This window comes from Talpa occidentalis, unplaced genomic scaffold (assembly GCF_014898055.3).
Source record: "Talpa occidentalis isolate TD23 unplaced genomic scaffold, MPIMG_talOcc4v2.1 talOcc4.16, whole genome shotgun sequence".
NCBI classification, from domain to species: domain Eukaryota; kingdom Metazoa; phylum Chordata; class Mammalia; order Eulipotyphla; family Talpidae; genus Talpa; species Talpa occidentalis.
Window position 1 is genome coordinate 19910082 of NW_023601653.1, and position 18885 is coordinate 19928966.

Genomic DNA, 18885 nt, shown 5'->3' on the forward strand with positions numbered 1-18885 from the left:
TTGCTTTTGAAGTATTTTCAGTGATAAACCTTTTTAAATATGTATTCTTTAACATTGTACAAAAAACACTACATAAAGAAATATTTTCTCAAAAATTTGTGGAAATATTTCAAGAGATCATAATTCTATATTAACCCTTACAGTAATTTTCTTCCACTTATAAACAGATTTTTGACCCAAATGACATTTAAATTACATTTGATTGGCTTAACAATTAGAAATTGATTTGGATACTATTCATTCAATGCAAACAGCTATACATATATCGGTATATTCAAAAAACGTGACTAGTATTGTTCTTGAAGCCAAGTAAACAAATAACTGTTCTAAGAAGCCAAATACCTAATTTTGGGGAAAATATGAATTCAATCTTACTGCTTTGTGAAATTACTGAACAATATCTCTGACTTCATCATAGATATTCATAAATGCATATTTGCTGAGAACTTTGTTAGATACGTTAGTGCAATGTTTTCTTTTATATTCCTTAAGATACCTCTTGATAGTAGCAGTGTCTTCACATTATAGATAAGAATGCTGGAGCTTAGAAAAGTGTGGTTAATTGTCTAAGTTCTAATGGGCAATAAGAAACAAAGTTGACATATAAATGCAAATCTTTAGAAAATAAATTCAATGATTTTCCAAAGTAAGACAGCTGACTCATTGCATACATGTGCTATGATGTTCAAATATATATTACTGTACATGTTAGTTTTGTATGTAGCACACTGATGCATATTACAGAAGGAATAGTAGTCTCTAAAGTTAGGTAATCACCTTTAAATAGATACCCAGCAAGGCACACACATGTATAGAATTGCCTTTCTTGACTTAACCTTATGTTCATGCACCAAATAAGAGATTTGCATTTTTTTCCTCTCCGATGTGGATTACTACAGAAAGTCATGATTATTTTTACCACAGTAAGGATCTGATCATATTAATTCATCTTCAGTTTCTCTACATTTGCTTAGAATGACTTTTCTCTCTTGATTGATAACATTTATTGCCTAGAAATGCAAAAATGTCTTATAGTCTAAGTTCAACTACACATTATTTAGGTTACTTAATATTTGTCATGTGTTAGTTATGCGATAGATACAGAAATAATTGCTTTGTTGGGTAGAGACTGTGTGATGATTTTTTTCCTGAAACTAAGAGTACTAAGCCAATTGATAGATTCCATTCAAACACTGTAAATTCTATTGCTGATTTCAAATAAGCTTTATCCAGACTGTTCAAGTAAATGTTTCCTTCAGCTCTTTGACACTCTGATTTTGTTGTACCTTCAGGAATTAGAAAAAACAAGATAATGTACATTGTAATATGTTAACTATATATGAATTCTCCATAATTAATGCTAAAGCTTAATAATTCATAATCCCCTCTATATTAAAGCCATCTTTATAAAAGGAAAGTCCAAATTGCATAAATTATAACAATTACAATAGAAAATTTCCATTGCTAGGTTTGCCCCTTTCCTGACTATGAAGGCCATTGACACAGGGATGTATTTCTTAGAACCTGGTAATCTTTGACTCATCGTCTTCAATTTTGAGAAAGTGAGCAGTGATAATGTCTGGTTTGCCTCACAGGGATAAGAAGTTAGCTCTAATATGCGATCCTCCTAGTTTGTTTACAACTACTTGAAGGCCAATTCCAATTCTAACTTGCTGTTTCTCTTTCTCTCAGTACAAAGCTGTTCTGATTATAGGAGGGGTGGTGATGATAGTGGTGATGATGGTGATAGTGATGGGTGTGTGTGTGTGTGTGTGTGTGTGTGTGTGTAAAATGTGAGATTGGTAAGGGCCATGGGGGAGAGCATACAAGAAATGCATTCGTTAATCTGCTTATAAACCTAACAGATTTTTCAGCTGAAATTTTGCCAATGTTAATTGTACATGCAGAATTCACGCTGGGAAAATTTCCTTGGGAGAAAAAAAAAAAAGACGAAGTGCACAGCCGGCCTGTTATGTAAGATGTTTATTTTCATCCAATCCAACCCACCATAGGCAGAACAGAAAATAGGCCAGCGCTTCTGACCAGTGACATCACCTCATCATCAGGAGCAAGCAAGTGAGGCTGATCACCGTATTGTTAGCAAAGAGGATAATTTTCTTCCACGGTTGTTTCTCTTGTGGAAACCATTATTTCTGGAGCTCGTGATCACATCTCTCTTTGTTGTTTATTTCTTCAAATTCTGTAATAACAGCAGAGCTACCTGGATTTCAGTTCTTGCACAATACACATGGACACTTATTTCAGTGTTGTTTGTTTTCTTCAGGTCTCCAAATTTAAAAGATTAGGTCCTTCTAGCAGAATATTTACCATCCTAGGAAATTTGGGATAGAGAGGAGAAGAGTCAATCATTTTGATATTTAGCTCTATGCAGTGGTTTATATTGCAGTGGGTAACTTGCTTACGGGCTCTCAGCTTCACTTGTGTATTTCAGTAGCTGAACTTCATGCTTATTTCATGAATACTCAGAATTAAACGTGCAGTTTTAGAAAAATGTTTTAAGCAGTTTGCTGTCTTTTTATAACATAGGTGTTATTGCAATCTAGCATGAAGTGGGTGAAATTGTGTGTATGTGTGTACTACAATCTTTTCTGTTAGTTCAAAATTAAAAGGGAACTAAAAATATCATCCTGTTTATTTTAGAGATGGATTTAGCTATGCTTAGAAAATATATCACAATGAAACTAATCAATGTATGATTTTTCTTAAAACAACTTTCACAAAATGCTTTTACTCTATTAAGAGGCGTCTTCAGTATCATTTTACTCCTTCCACTTTTTAATAAATACTCCATTTGCCTATTCTTGTTTCATTCTCCCTCTAGAGGAAACTAGTAGTTAGTGCAATTCAAACTCAAAAATCTGATCTATCAACAGGTTTAATGTAAATACAATCATGAAAATAAAGTTGTTACTTCATTTGTATTCAACTTTTCTCAGTCCTAGGAGCCATTATCTTAAACAGCTGTATGTGTATGGCATCTTTTTCTTTAAATTGGGTATCTGTATCTTAAAGGATTTTATTTTCTTTTGTTTTGAATAACAAAATCAAAATCTTAATGGTGAAAAATTGTTTCATTAGGAAAGACAGTTACACTGAAAAGGTTAGAATTTCACTGTCAAGTACACTGGGTATTGTGTATCTGTGATTTTAAAATTTTGATTGTCTGGAATTCATATTGTGTCTGTTATATGATCGTTGGGGGCACTGGATTCTATTTAATGTTGTATGAGTTGGATATAGCTAAAAAACTGATTCAGCAACTTGCAGATATTACAGTCACATATTCAAATTTAGACATAATATCTATAAACACTCAGTGGCGTATACCTATAGGAAAGGCCTTCCTTCTCTGCTTTTGGGAGACATGAATGGCTTGATTTTGGAGACTCTATATTCTCTACCAGTAAAAGGAGTATAATGATATCAATTGATATCTTCAGTGGTATGAATATCAAGAAATATTATGTACACACACACACATAACACCTGATATGTAAGTGACTGAGTAAATTCCTTTTCTCTTCCATTTTTGGAATAAAAATTCTTTCATTCATACTGAAAAGTATAAAACATAAAAAAATGTTAAACTGTTCAGGAAATCTCAGTTCTTATTATGCCCTCTGCTATGCTCTCTTTTTATTTCAGAGTGATGGTATGATTTTATCTTCTAAATGTTGCTGTGGCATTCTTAGCAGAAATGTGATTTGTGAGAGGGCAACCTGGAAAGAGGAATCTGTGATGCCCCATCTCAGCAGGGGGCTGTTTTGGGGGGAATTGTGGAAGGGGAAGGAGGAATAGTAGTTCTTCACGTTTTGATCTAAAAAGTTCAGTTTAGAAGTTTTAAAAAGCAAGATTCAGTACAGTATGACTATGTATGTTATGTTTGGATTTTAAATACCTAGAAAATTATTTGTGGAAACTATTTGCAGGAAAATAGGGTTATGCAGAGCTTTGGGAAACTTTCCTTTCTTTGTACTGTTCTGTTTGCACAAAGATATTTCTATCGATAACACACATGGTAAAATTTTACTAGGAGAAAATTCCTTCTCCCACTTCCAAACTTCAGAATCCTAGTTTTCTGCCTCAAAATAACTACCGTATACAGCTTATTTTATGCTCTCAAGATTTTCATGTGCATGATTCATAAATGAGCATAAATTTTTATACATGCACATTTATGTGTACATATGTGCCCACCTATTGTGTACATATACATGTGTATAATTTATACTTGTTAATTACGGAAGTTCTGTTCCATAGAGTCCTATAAACATGGAATTAGTGACTATTGTACCATATTCCAAGGGAGAAATACAGAGTTAGGATCCTGTGAGTCTCTGATGACATTGTTATCAGCTGATCATTACATAACCTTGTTTTATGTGTGGTGCTGTTTAGAGACATCTTACTTATGGTTTATTAACAGCGAACTCACAGCCAACAGCTCTCCAACTCATGCTGTAACAAAGCTTCTCTAAGACATGCGTCAGGCACATCATAGCCTTCGTATACTCAGGGACACTGGACAGCATTTCACTGCTACAGATGGGGCCATTTTAAACAACAAAATTACCAACAAAAAGCACAAATATGAGAAAAAGAGGCACTAAATAGACCATAAAAGGACACATTTACAGTATGGTAGCAGAAGCCAGAAGGCAGAACACTCCTTGTTACACCTAGGAAGTTATGTGAGATTGATTTTGGGGGTTACAAATAAATTTTAGCAAGTAGATGAATCTGCAAGTAGTGAAGATTGACTTTGTGTGTGTATGTATCCTTTATTGCACACTAGCAGTATATATACTATTCTGAGCATTGTTTTACTGTTTTGCTCAGTATTTAATAGTTCAAATTCTGAGTTTAGACTGTATAAGATCAAATCATGACATCCTCTTCACTAGCTGTGTGACCTTGAGCAATTACCTAACCTTTCTGTGCCCCTGCTAACTCATCCATAATATAGGAATTATAAGAGTGCCTACTGAAGGGAATTGTTATGAGGATCAAATAAGTTAATATACAAAAAGCACTTAGGATTTATCTAATTGCCATATTTTCATTTAAGAGTATAGTTGAGGGTTATTCCTCACTGACTCATACAGCCTGCTCTTATTCTTTTGAAAAAAAAATAGTATTACATCATATTGTTCCATCATTTTCTTAACCTCCTACCCACAGAATACATCTAGATAACTTCCTATTTTTTGCCACAGTAGGAATCTTGAAACCCATTTCCATGGGCATAAGTAGAAATCTACCTCTAGCGAAGGAGCTGTGCTTTTCAATTTTGATACATATTTCCACATTTGTCTCCAGGATTTGTTATAATATCATGTATAATCAGAAAAATGAAACAGCTTCCTGTCAATTGAGAGAAGAATGACTCAGTTCTTATTCTTTGCTCAAATGAATGCAATGATTATTTTTTACCTGCATCGTTGAAGGAATGACCTTTTCATTGTTTGCCATATACATGTAAATGATTGAATGGCATTTTATACCTCACAATGTTTTCAGATTACAAAACATCAAGAGGTTTGGAAATAGTGTGCAGACTTTTAAGAAAATCCTTTCTAAGGCCATCATTACAGAATATTGTATCAGTCCAACAAGTGGGAGTAAAACTATCATTTCCTCTCCTTGATGCTCCTCTTGACATTAGTCAGCCTCCAAGAAATCACTTGATTATTACATTATTTAGGAAATGAAACAGGAAGAGCAGAATAAATTGATAAACACATTGTGCTTTATAAGTACTAGTATTGGCAGTAGAAACTTAGGGAAAAAATAGAAAATGCTGTTTAAAAGGATTCTTTTTTAAGACAAAGAGCATCAGAAACTTCTATAAAGATAATTCTAACATATAATAGTCTTCTGACTCTTTCCAATTTTCCATCTTATTGCTGCCTGCATGCCTCCCAGATCATTGCAGGGCAGACAGGATTAAGTTTTTTTTTTTTTTTAAACTCTTCCAAGCACCTGATGTTTCATGTCTTTTATTATTATTTTTTTTCTTTAGGAGAATTCATTAATCTCTTTACAGGCAATCACAAAGATATATGGAATTCTGATTATGAGCTATGGAGACAATAACTGCAGAGAACTGAGTTGAGGTACATTTTCAGCAAGGGGAGGATGTCATTGGAAGCTCTCCAAAGGAGAGGCAAAAGGTTCTAGAAAGTAGTCTGAGTCACTCTTATTAAGCGAGTCAGGGAGGAGAGCAGCTGTGCAAAATTAGTACCAGTATCTTCCTACCTTCCATTTTAAACTTTTCAAAAGATTTTTTTCTGGTCAATTCTTCCTGAGAAGGGCAACCTAATCAGACATAATCTTTGCTTTTAGAGGTTACCATGGTGATGGTCAGGGCAGACTATCTTCTCCCACCATCATAAACACATTTTGTATAGTGCTAAATAAGACTTGTATACTATCAGAGTTTTCCTTTGAGCTGTAAAACAAATAGGGAACATTGAAATTGTTCCCAGCAATCAGAAAATGATATTTCCCCATATTGATTTTTTCATTTCTTTTTGCCCTTTCTTATCTTTGCCACGTCTCTTTGAAGTATACATCAAGCACAATACTTGTTACAGGAAGCAAAAATACAGTGAGCATTTTTAAAAAACATGGATCAAAACAGTGAAAGCTTTGCTTACCACTTATGCTCTGTCAAGTGAAAGACAATATCACTCACTAAGGCTGACAAACAACAGAGACCAGTACAAACCATTCAAAGGTAGTGCAGTGGCGAGGAGCATAGGAGAGCAGTCACTGATTGGTGGGGTTGGGATAGAGGAAACAATGCACACTGATTCATTCTTTTTTTTTTAAATAGATTTTATTTTTTAAATCTGTTTTAGAGTCACAGAAAAATTGAATGGAAAGTACAGAGAGTTCCCACGTACCCTCTGTCCCCATATGTGTACAACCTCCTCCATTACTAATATTACAAGTGGTACATTTGTTACAATGATCCTACACTGACATCATAATCACCCAAAGTCCAGAGGTGACAGGAGGGTTCACTCCTGGTGTTATACATTCTATGGGTTTGGATCCATGTATAATGACATATATCCACCATTCTGATATCACACTGAGCATTTTCACTGCCCTAAAATTCCTCTGTGCTCTGTCTAGTCACCCCTCACCACAACCCCAGGCAGGTAGCCACAGATATTTTTTACTGTTTCCATACTTTTACCTTTCCCAGACATTGAAGTTATATAGTATGTAGCCTTTCCAGATTGACTTCTTTTTCTTATTAATATGCTTTAAGAATTTTAATAATTTGTTAAAGAAAAAGCAATCTCATTTTGCTCTTCTGCCATGTTGACCATTTCATTTTCCTAGAACATCTGATTCTTCAGGGCTTATGAGCAAAGTTAGGTAGAGTGAAAATGTCAAGCACAAAGTGGTTCAGAATTTGAAATCACTCTCTCAGGTGGAAAAAAGAGCTAAATGACACACACACACATACACACACACACAAACACAAGAAGCAAGCACATAAATATCACCACTACCATCAACATTTACACCAACAGGTAAGTAGGCAAGAGAAAGACTGACCTGGATACACAGACTTTAGAAAAGTGGGTAATGGCAGACAGAGGACTCTTACAGTGAGCAAGGATATGTGTGAAGAATCCCTTAGAAGAAAACTACCTTTAGGTTCTGGAGCTTCCAAGGAACACATAAGCTCTTGTCCAAGGGTTGAAGAAAAAGCAATCATCTTTACTCAGAAAACTACCTTTAGGTTCTGGAACTTCCAAAGAACACATAATCTCTTGTCCAAGGGTTGAAGAAAAAGCAATCATCTTTACTCTCACTCCAAATTGTCCAGAGAGCAGAGGAAATGCCCAGAGGGTTTTACTGGTAAGCAGTGACTCAGTGCTAGGTTTAAAGTATTCTCCAATCTGCTGATTAAAATTGATTGCTTTCTACATGCTCCCAAAGCCCTTTGTTTATGACTCATGTGGGCAGATTAATCATTTCAGGTTTTATATTACTGTTATTTATGTTCTAGTCTTCCTTCTTCACTAGAGTGCAAATACTTCCAGGATCAGAATCTTGTCTTTCTTCAACTTTCTGTTATGCAAGGGTCTGAAAACTTAAGTGTTCAGTAAACATTGATTAAATAAAACTGGGTTTGAATCTGTAAGTATGTAATATGATTATTTTCTCCCTTACAAAAAAGATATTTATGGATGACAAAGTCTTATTTTACCAGTTGACTGTTTTCTAATAGAATAGATGGCTGTAATATACAAACAATATGGTGGGGAAACATTTTAAGATACTGGTTTTTAAAAAAATCTTCCTGTAGCTCCATGAAAGTCTTTCTAGGATTTGGTTTACAAAATATCTAAACACTTGGAAGAAGAAATTTTAAGGGATAGATGGGTTATCTTCAAAATAACTAGCACACACACAAAATAATCCCCTTCCCCCATCAAATATCCTTAAAAAGAGGCCTCTGGCTTATGTTTTGGGGGAGGGAGAGCTAACTCAAGTGGTCTGTGTGTTCGAAAAGCAAAGAAACACTGTGTGTCACAGTGTAGACCCAAGAAAGAAATAGCTGTGGGGCACAAAGGCAGATGGTTCCATATGCAGTATGGTTAAAATTAAAAAAAATCCATGCCAGAAGCATGTCTCAGAGCAGCAGAAATCCCTGGATCTGGAGGGAACCAGGCAGATGGGAACAATGGATGCTCCAGTGAAAATCAGTGTGGACCAATGACTGAAAAGCAGATTGCCTCCCTCCCTGACCCAAAAGCTCCGCTCTCCCAGCTCCCTGTTGGTGTACTGTCCTGGCACTGAAGCTGGAGTATGACCACAGGGAAGAAATCCTGAAAGTGCTGTAGGCTAGGGTTTCCATCAGTAGTGCAATGTGGGTTCTGTGTAAAAAATGAAGTTAAGTTATAGAAAATAAAACAAATTTTGTTACTTAGGCGTTTATGTTTACAGATTGAAATTTGTATTTGTTTCAGAAATTTGAGGGCAGAAATAAGCTCTTATTCTGGACTCTGACTCTAAACAAATCGTCACAATGAGGTTAATAGTTGACTTTGCAATGAAATAGAAATAATTTAATAAGACTTCCTAATGTCCTCATTTCTTAACCTGAAACTCTAAAAAGCCAAAAGAATTGAACCCTAACTTACTTATTTGATTATCAGTCTCAGACTATGTCCCCACTTGGAATTAAGTGAAATTTTATAAGAGAAATAAAAGCTTATTCTACTATCTGCATAATCATGTTCATTCAGGAAAGTTAGTATTGTAGAAAATAATTTCCAATTTAGTGAAAGGGTTAAGGTCATTTATTACAACAGCCTGAAGTTTAGAGTGGCAGCTGCGATGTTATTTCCTTCATGATGCGACAATAGGGTAAAGTTATAAGCAACTCTGTCTGGTTTTGAATCTGTGGTACCACTTCCCAAAAACTCATGCGAATCATACAATCAATATGTATAATGAAAAATCCTCTTCATTCTCTTCAGGCATCCTAGCTCAAGCTGTCTTCACATCTATCAATTGCTTCATAAAAAGTGTGACCAACAATCATGGCATCTATATCATATATATTCAATAAAACTACATGTATGTTCAATAAAACTAGAAAGATGCCTAAAACCATATAGTATCTTGACAACTTTCAAGATACCAAGAGCCGTTTTGTTTATCACAAGCCAAACTACAGTCGTGTGTGAGAAGCAGTAGGCGGGAACAGTGGGAGTGAGCTGAGCTTGAGACCCTCACACACTTGTGGCCCACGCGCCTCCAGGTGTCAGGTTTAAAATTTTCATTTACTCTTATTGTTGTGGGAGGTCCAACATATTAACCAGGGATAATTACTATTCTTCCTAGTGAAACAGTCAAACAGTGAGGCCAGACTCCTTTCAGGCTAACAAATGTACCCCACATCAAAGACTGAAATACCAGAGAGTGTCTGGTGCCTGGAGACATCAAACAGCTCCCAGGTTATGATGGAGAGCAGGATTCTCACAGGGCCAGGTGGCTTGTGAGGGCAACCAAGGAGAATCCACCCACTGTGTTTATGGGCAAACAACAAAACTGGATAGAATTCTTTTAAGGAGGAATATGCAGAATAAATGAAGAAATCTGCAACATAAAAAGACTAAAAATGTAGCACAGGAGAAGAGGTGCCATATAAGTATGTGCACACACATATAATTACGTGTGTGTGTATGTAGATATAGGTATTTACTATGGGGAAAAGAGCCAGTTTTAAAAAAATTATTGTTACTTACTGAGATTGTTAATAGAGTTCTAAAATTTACTACATATTTTTTCATAATTCACATAAAAATTAAGAGGTCATTACCACTTTACAGATGAAGAAACAGAGGCAAGACACTAGTAACATGTTCGTATGGTCTTACAAATGTCAAAGCTGGGGTTCAGTCTCAGGTAGCCTGAGCTCTTAGCAGAGTGAAAAACAATTAGCATATACTCTCTACAAAATGCTAAGATGAAGGGTTATAATAAAATAGTTAAAAATCAGATGATATAAAGGGAGTCAGTTGAAAAAAGAAGTAGTGGAAAAATTGGCAGACACTAATAACAAACATAATGAGGTAAGGAAATGTTGCATGGACACATGAAAGCAGCAGAATTCAGCATTAGAAACAATGAAAAATAGGAGCAAATTCTCAGAAAAATTCAATCAGTGATATAAAGGAAATGTAAACATAAAAAAGAAAAAAGCTCCCTCTGAGCCTGGAAATAAAAGAGCAGATGAAAACGGCAAGAGAGTTTGTTAACTATGAAGGTTGGCAAATGCAGAGTTCAGATGCAGCTCACAGAATGTGACATTTGCCTCCTGTCTAGTGAAACTGAAAGTATACACTGAAAGCTTGCACCTACCTCAGTGTAGTTTCAATTTTCATGTATCAAATTTTTGAGATTTTCTATATATTTTCAAAAGAATTTGTTGGTAAAATTGATTTTGCTGCAAAGGAAATTAAAGTCATGGGCAGAGTCTAAAATGAATATCTACTCATACATATGGTTCCTGTCCACTTTTTCAGCAATCATTTCATATAGATTTGTACATATGAAATCTGGTAGGTGAAGTATATGCCAGTCACTGTTCTAAAATCCTTCAATGTATAATATCATTAAATACTCATAAAACCCTCCCTTTATAAATGGGAAAACTAAGATTGGCAAGGTTAAGTGTGTAAAGGATTACCCAGTAAGTAACTGTTAGCGTGAGGATTCACAAGACCAGATAGTGAGACTCTAAGTATGCCTTCTAAATGCTACCTGTAGCTCTATGTCTTTATTCTAGCTCTATTTGAAAAATAGTAACTACTTAGTGTAAACAAAGAGTCTTGGGACATCCATGGTAGTTTGACATATTTTGCTTTATATGATATTTAGACCATTTTTTTGAAGAACTTTGCTATTACTATTCATAAATAAGAAAATTGAGGTTCCAAGAAATTTAAATGGTTTTCCTAACTCAGGATCTCATGATGAAAGAAGACTCAAGCTTAGGTCTTCTGATATCCAATGTATCACTCTCTCTCTGTCACCAGGATATTTTGTAAATTACCCAGAGCTTCCATGCAACCTAAATAAGATCAGCAGACCATGGAATAAATTCTAATTGATGCCAAGAGAGGATTGGGTCGATGATGATCTGATTGGTACAATTGCTCTGCTACAATTTCAGTTCATTATAGTCACAAAACAGTTTTGGAAATTCAATCTTGGGATTGAGTCAATCATCATGAGGAAATTCAGCTTTGGGAACTCTGAGTAGGCCTTTCTGTAAACTCCCTTCATTTGAATCATCTGGGGGGAAAAACAGTTTCCACCATGATTCAGACTGACACCAGTGCATAAGTTATCTAGAACTTTGGAGAGGGACAGTTTTTTAATGTCATGTCTCTATTCAAGGGAGTTGTTTATAAGTCCCAGCAATGTGGAGGAAGGGAGGAAAAGAAGATAAAGTGAAGCAAGGAAAGCGGAGGGAAAAGAAAGAGGCAGGGAAGGAAGAAGGAAAGGAATCAATTTCTACCCTATATGACCCCTGGGAACCTGGAGGATTGGAAACAATTCTCCATGTCTTTCCTCTGTAGGAAAAAGCATACACACAAGGACATTTTCAATAGAAGCATCTGACTGTTCCCTTTAGTACACACTGTACTTATTCTAAGAGAACACTCTTATTTTTCATTTCAACACTTTTTTTAAAAATCTATTTGAGAATTTGAAATGTTAGCGTTGTTTTCCCAGTAAACTATTTTATAACCCACGCTTGGGTATGTGTTGGTTAGCCAACATTTGAACCCCTTTTGTCTACTGAAGCTCTGTGTAAACCATCCCTTAATTTGCTTCAAGTCTGTTTTGTGTCTGCTGCTAAACATAGAGTTGCATGTTATTAAATCCACTGCTTATTTTGAAACTTGCCTCTGAGACTACCTCCTCAACTGTCCTTCAGTTTGAGTTTTTGTCTCTCGTACATACCCATCAAAATACTTTATATTATCTTTATTTTTTTAACTTTCTGTCCACAACAATATCATTACTTGAGATTTTATTAGACTTGCATGGTCAAAGGATTCTGGGACAGCGTAGATAAATGAAGCAAATGAATCATTTATTGACAGCAATATGTTATTGAGTGAAGGGGAGCATTTTAGAAGTAAAGATTGTTTTTTTCCCCACCAGTAACACATTGCCATCTGTTCCCATTTCACACAAATCAGTACTGAGGGAGCAACATCAAAGAGAAAACTGGGTCAACATTTACATTTCAAGTCAGGTTAGATTTTGCTTTGTCAGTTTTTTTTGGACTGGAAATCTTAAGGTTAAAAGATTATTTCAGGCATAATGTATCCAAACCAAGAAATAGATCCTCTGATTAGTTCCATAAAACTGTGATTCCAAATAAAGGCCAGGAAAATTATAGGGGAGAAGTAATAGTTCACATGATCTAAGTTTGTCCATAAATTTATGAGACCAAAAGGAACAGAAAACTCACTTTGCCTTCTCACTGTTAAGTCTTGTGTTCAGTCAGTGCTGTCTGCCTGTATGTGACCTAAACATGTGCCTTTGGGTTACATAGTGGCCTGCGAGGTTATCCATCTGACTGTTGACTTCAGAATATCAAGTACTTAAAAAATACAAATCAAAATATAAATGCCCTAGGCTTTCTCATGACCAGATTCAAATTATGATTTTTTTCTTTTTTGCACAAAAACCAAAGAAGAGTTGTTTTTCTCTGTGCATGACCTTAAGGAGTACACGATCTAGATGTAGCTTTTGGGACTATATTAATCTTGATCACGTGGCAAAAGTGATGTCACCTGAATTTCCCCACAATGAAGCTACTATATCTCTCTTGATAATTAATAAATATCCTGGGGAAGATGCTTTGAGGTTATGCTAATATCCTGCTTCTTTTCAAACTGTTGCCCGTTGATAAGCATATTTCAGACTTGTAATCACTGCTTTGACATACTTATCAGGTTCAACATGTATCATTGCCCATTTGAGGTGGGGCCAGAACAAGGAGGGTAATTATAATAGACAGAAGCAGCCATGCCGCTGGAGATGCGTGACCTGGCAGTACCACGATATGAGAGATGTCTGTAATAAAGATGCTAAAAAGGGGCCTCCCTGGTGGCACAGGGCATTAGGACGCAGCACTATGAAACTATCCACAGCCACTCCAGCATGAGTTCAATCCCTGGCCAGGGAGGTGACCCACATGGTGCAGCAGACCTTTCCTGTCTCTCCTGCTGCTCCCTTCAGCAGTGAGTTTCAGTACATCTGCCTTTTCTGCTCTCCACTCTGTCTCTGGTGAGTCCTCTCACCCCCTGCATCTCTGGCCTGTACCCCAGCTCTTGTATGCATAAGTAAATTTTTTAAAAATAACTAAAAATGCTAAATAGAGCCCCCACCAAGCCAACTGGTGAATCCCAGACCAATGAGAAATTACTTCACAGTGTATGAAGACTGAGCAGTTCCATGACCTTCCATCTGAATGCTGGAGACCCAGGAAAGTCAGACTGGATATAGCAATATGCATTGTGGTTTGTCCCAGTCCGTTGGAACATTTTCCCAGAATCTGAAACTAAGAAATAGCTCAAAGAGACTCCAGCAAGGGTAGAGTGAACTCAACATGAAAAGCAAGTGAATCTGAGTGGTAAAAGAGGTGAACTATAGTGGAGAGTATGGATGCTCCCCCCTGACTCTCTCCTTAGCACCCAGTGTACCCATATCCTACTTTTGTGTTGTCTGAGGACAACTCACAGCTGTCCTCTTTCTAGTGCTATGAACGTACCAGGCCTTCAATAAACATTTCTGGATATGAAGGCAGGACTGAGGCAATCATGTAATTGTCTTTTCTCAACCAAGCACCCACTTTGTAATAGTTCTGAGCTGTATTCTCCATAAATGAATTTTTAATGTATTTTGTAGTAGAAAGTTGGCTAATAAAAGACAAACAGAAAGATATAACACGAAACTCTCAGGGTCTCAATTCCTTACTGAACAGTATCATTTTTATTGTTGTTTCCAAAATGAGATCATCATTCTCTTCTGCTTTCACATTAACTAGATTTGTTCAAAGATCTGACGTTAATGTCCTCAGTCTGGGTTATTGCATGAGTTCTGCTAACTGAGTTTTAAAATATAGCCATTAGCATGCTGTGGAGGAAGATTTGATCTCATCATGCTATAAATCACTTGTTTTTCTGAGAAGATTGGAACTATGACAGGCAACTGTGTTTTATCAATGTTTTCATTTATACATATATCTTTTCTGCTTCAAAGTTTGCAGAAGAGACGTGAGATAATGTGATTAGGTAGCCAAGCATATTCAATGCTCTGAAAACTAGGTCATTGTTGAGATTAACTGATGGATTAAAAGGACTTACAAAGGTGGTACATTTTTGATTTGCATATTTCTCTAAAGAGTCTTGACTCTTGTCAAATCCCCCTCCCACCTTTTACAAAGCAGCAAACCAAAGCACTACATCTAGCAATTTAAGAGTTGCAAATTACTCTTGCCTGCTTTTTTTTTTTGACCTTGAGCAAATTATCAGTATTTCCACACTAGATTTATTTTCCATAATCCATCAACTACATTGCTTTGGGGGCACTGAAAATGAGACAGGAGAGTGCTAATGTGACAGATGAGGACTGAAGTAATTAAATAGTGCTCAGCATAAGGTTACTATACATCTCTTTGACCAAGCATGCTTTGAAAATGCCTTAAATGCCAATTAAATAAAGATTGCTTAGTGGTGAGCATTGTTCAATGCCACTCTTCCTTTTGGCAATTTTGGCCTCATCAATGGCACTTTCAAAAAGATAAATTAATAGCCTTCTACTAGATGGGTGAACATAATTTATTCCATTAGTTTCTTTAGTTCAGTAGCTACCACTTTATTGTATGAACAATATGTATTAAATACCTGTAAAGGTGTGAGAAATTATTCTTTTTAAGAATTTAAAGGAAGCAAAAATGTAGAAAAACATATTCTACTCATTTATTTGTCCATTCATTTATTCAGTAAATCAACTCATGTTTTGTGAGGGGGAAGCATATGTTTACAATAGAATGTGTCTATGTAATAATGTTTGTTCATAATACCTTGATGGTAACACTGAGAAAGGATACCAAAGCCAAGGGGATGAGCTTGGGAAAGCCTTCCTAGGGGAGATGATTCCAGCAGATACGTCTTAGTGAATGAACTAGAGTCAGTCAGGAGAAGAGTCAGATAGTTAATGTAAAATACGGTACAACTGATCAAGAGGATGGCTTTTAACAAGACAGAAAAACCCATGAAATTAGTGGGGTGGGTTGTATGAAGACTCCAGGAAGAAATTCAAAATCAAATGTTATTTTTAAAAAATGATAAGAGTTCCATGCATGCTAAAATTAAAATCACTTCTAGCTTTTCTGATGGTACATTTCTGGATTATTCATTCAAACTATATATATATATTTATCACTTGGGGGATGTGGGTTTGTATGTATGTAAACATAGATGTGAAGTGACTTAGAATTTGGCAGGTCCACTTTCTGAATCACTCATGTTGATATGCCAGAGTTTGCACCTTATAAATGACAGTAGGAATTCAATGAAATACTAAGAATTGTAAGTAGAAAAGGTCTATGAGCCACTGGTGATATAAAGACCTGGTACACCACTTATTTAATGTTTATTGAGTTCTAAGTCATAGTTATGAGATGGTTAGGTGAGGATAGTTAAATCTTCTCAGCCATTATTTTCAAGATCCTTGCTAATAGACACCACTCATCCTATTTTTAAGGAGCAATTGTCATATATTGATTACTCTAGAAAAAAGAGTTTTCTGTTCTAAGATCTGAATTATACTGTACTTAGTAAGACCATAGTTATTACATTAGTCCAAATGTTTTTGAAGAAAACAGTATAGTACAAATGGACAGTGCATGGTGATTGAGAAGAATACATTAGACCTTCATGTATTCTCTTTCACTTGTTAGCTTTATGTATTAAAGAATACTATTGATACATTCAAATAACTTCTACTCTGTCACTACCTTGGGCAAATTGCCAAAAGTTTCTGATCTCAATTTTTCACTGCTTACATCATATGATTACACTTTGGTGATTTTAAGGAGGAAAACTTTGAATCAAGTCTCTTGTACATAATAATATCATGTCATTAGCAGCTATTATTATAGAATCTGGACTAAAAACTAAGTAACAACAACTCCAGGCTATTGAGCATTTCCTAGTAGTTAAAGGAAGGAGGAATCCAACTTGTGATGCAAAGTAAAAAATGTTTTGAAATCAAGGAGGATATTTATAAACATTTTTTTGCCATGTTATAAGTGCTTAATTTGTAAGATAAAAATGCTTGAATTTCCATGCCTTTGCAGACACACCCTAGGAAATGTAAAATGTATAATTAATCGCCTTTGTTTTTGCAGAATTTAATTTCTATGCTGCACTTGGCTGTGGAAGGTCTATGTTATTTTAGTCAAGTGAGGAATTTCAGGTTGATGTCATATTTTTGTTCCAAGGTAGTAAAATGAATTTGGAAATAGGAAGGAGAGCTCAAATAATTCTAAAGAAAAATGTGATTTGAAATGATTGAAATACTTTCACACTAAATTGTCAAAATGAAAAAATAAAAAGTGCTGTTGGTAGGACAATGTTTGCTAAATAAAATTTGAAATTAACAGAGGCATTTCTAATTTGACTATCTTCTTATTTTAAGAAATAAGACAATTATTTTCTTATTCTTTCAACCACTCGTCTGGTGCTAGAGCAATATGTTGTTGCATATTTATTAACATGATTACACTTATCACATAGTACTTTCTTTCTTCACATATATTATTTGGAGCTGCCAGCTACTTCTGGCTATTTACTCTTTTCTACATTTAGCATTGAGTGAAGTTGGTGCCATTTCACATGCAAACTCCAACACCATTTCAGGCCCTTTGACCTCTCTTCAAATAGCTAATTCCCTGGGGTGCAGAGGTGGTAGCAGAGATGGCAGAAAATGACAAGGTGTTGAAAATTCTGTTGCATTCATTAGCTACTTAGCTGTCAAGGTCTTTATTTCTATATGAGACTGCTGAAGCAGTATTATTTAAATGGATTGAAATGTTTCATGAGAAAAAAATTAAAAGTTGATTCTTGAAGTCATTATAGTAATGCATCTATGGATATTTTTGACTTTGATTTTTTTTACTCCTGTTCCATTAAAAATTGACATTAAAATTTCATATTAGTATTCCATAGAGGTGTAAATTTCCATATTATCCAATAATGTTTCTTATTAAAAAATCATTTTGCATTGTCAAAAGAATTACTTGAAAGGGCAAATTTTCAGTAGGCTTTGTCAAATGTATGCATTGCTGTCTGTGCTAGGCAGCATTCTAGGATGATATGCAATGACCCTCTGTCTTGTATAATCTCTCTTTGCATGTGGGTGGAACTTATGATCATTAGCAGATATCATTCCCATAATTATGTTACATTATATGGCAAAAGGGATTATGCAGACATAATTAAGTTCCCAAATTGGTTGATCCTAAGATAGTGTGATTATCCAGGTGAACCTTATCTGATCACATTAGTCTTTTATTTTTTTTTTTTAATTTTTAATTTTTTATTTATTTTTTTATAGAGGCATGCTTTATTTATTTGTTTGCTGGTTTTGTTTGTTTGTTTTGTTTATACATGCACTAGGCACAGTCAGAAGCGCGGGAGGGTGAGAGAATTCACCAGAGCCAGAGCGGAGAGCAGAGCAGGCAGAAGGACCGAAGTACACTGCTGAGGGGAGCAGCGGGCGGCAGGAGAGGACTGCACGCCATGTGGGACCCTCCTCCGGTGGCCGGGGAGCAGCCGGGGATCGAACCGGCGCCGCAGAGGTCGCGCGCAGTTTCGCAACCCAGCGCTCAACCGCTGAGCCACCGGGGAGCCCCCCACATTAGTCTTTTAAATCTGAGTCTTGAGGACAGAGTTGGAGGAAGTCAGAGATTTAAAGCACAAGAAGAGTTCAACATGCAGTTGCTAACTTGATGATAGAAGAGATCACATAGCAAAAATGAATGTGGGAGGCCTCAATTAAATGAATGTAGCCCTTGGATGACAGCCAGCTAGGAAGCAAGGGCCTCAGTATTACAAATGAAGGGATTGACTTCTGCCAACAAGAAGAATGGAATTGGAGGTGGTTTCCCCACATCACCTAGGTAAGAAATCAATCTTGTGAAATTGTGATTTTTGCTTTGTGATAATTTAAAAAGAGAATCAGCTTTGTCATACTCATTACCTACTGTGAGCTAATAAACAGATGTTTAAAGCTGCTGAA

At 35.8% G+C, this 18885-nt stretch overlaps 1 long non-coding RNA gene across 4 annotated transcripts in view; it reads right to left on the reverse strand.

The window, feature by feature from the left end:
* Positions 1-1960: 1960 nt before the first annotated feature.
* LOC119247438 (uncharacterized) overlaps positions 1961-18885 on the reverse strand; it is a 109447-nt gene continuing 92522 nt past the window's right edge. For all 4 annotated transcript variants that reach the window (XR_005125749.2, XR_008552181.1, XR_008552180.1 and 1 more), the window contains one exon: positions 1961-2332. This is a non-coding gene — a long non-coding RNA (uncharacterized LOC119247438). The remainder of the gene's footprint in view (positions 2333-18885) is intronic.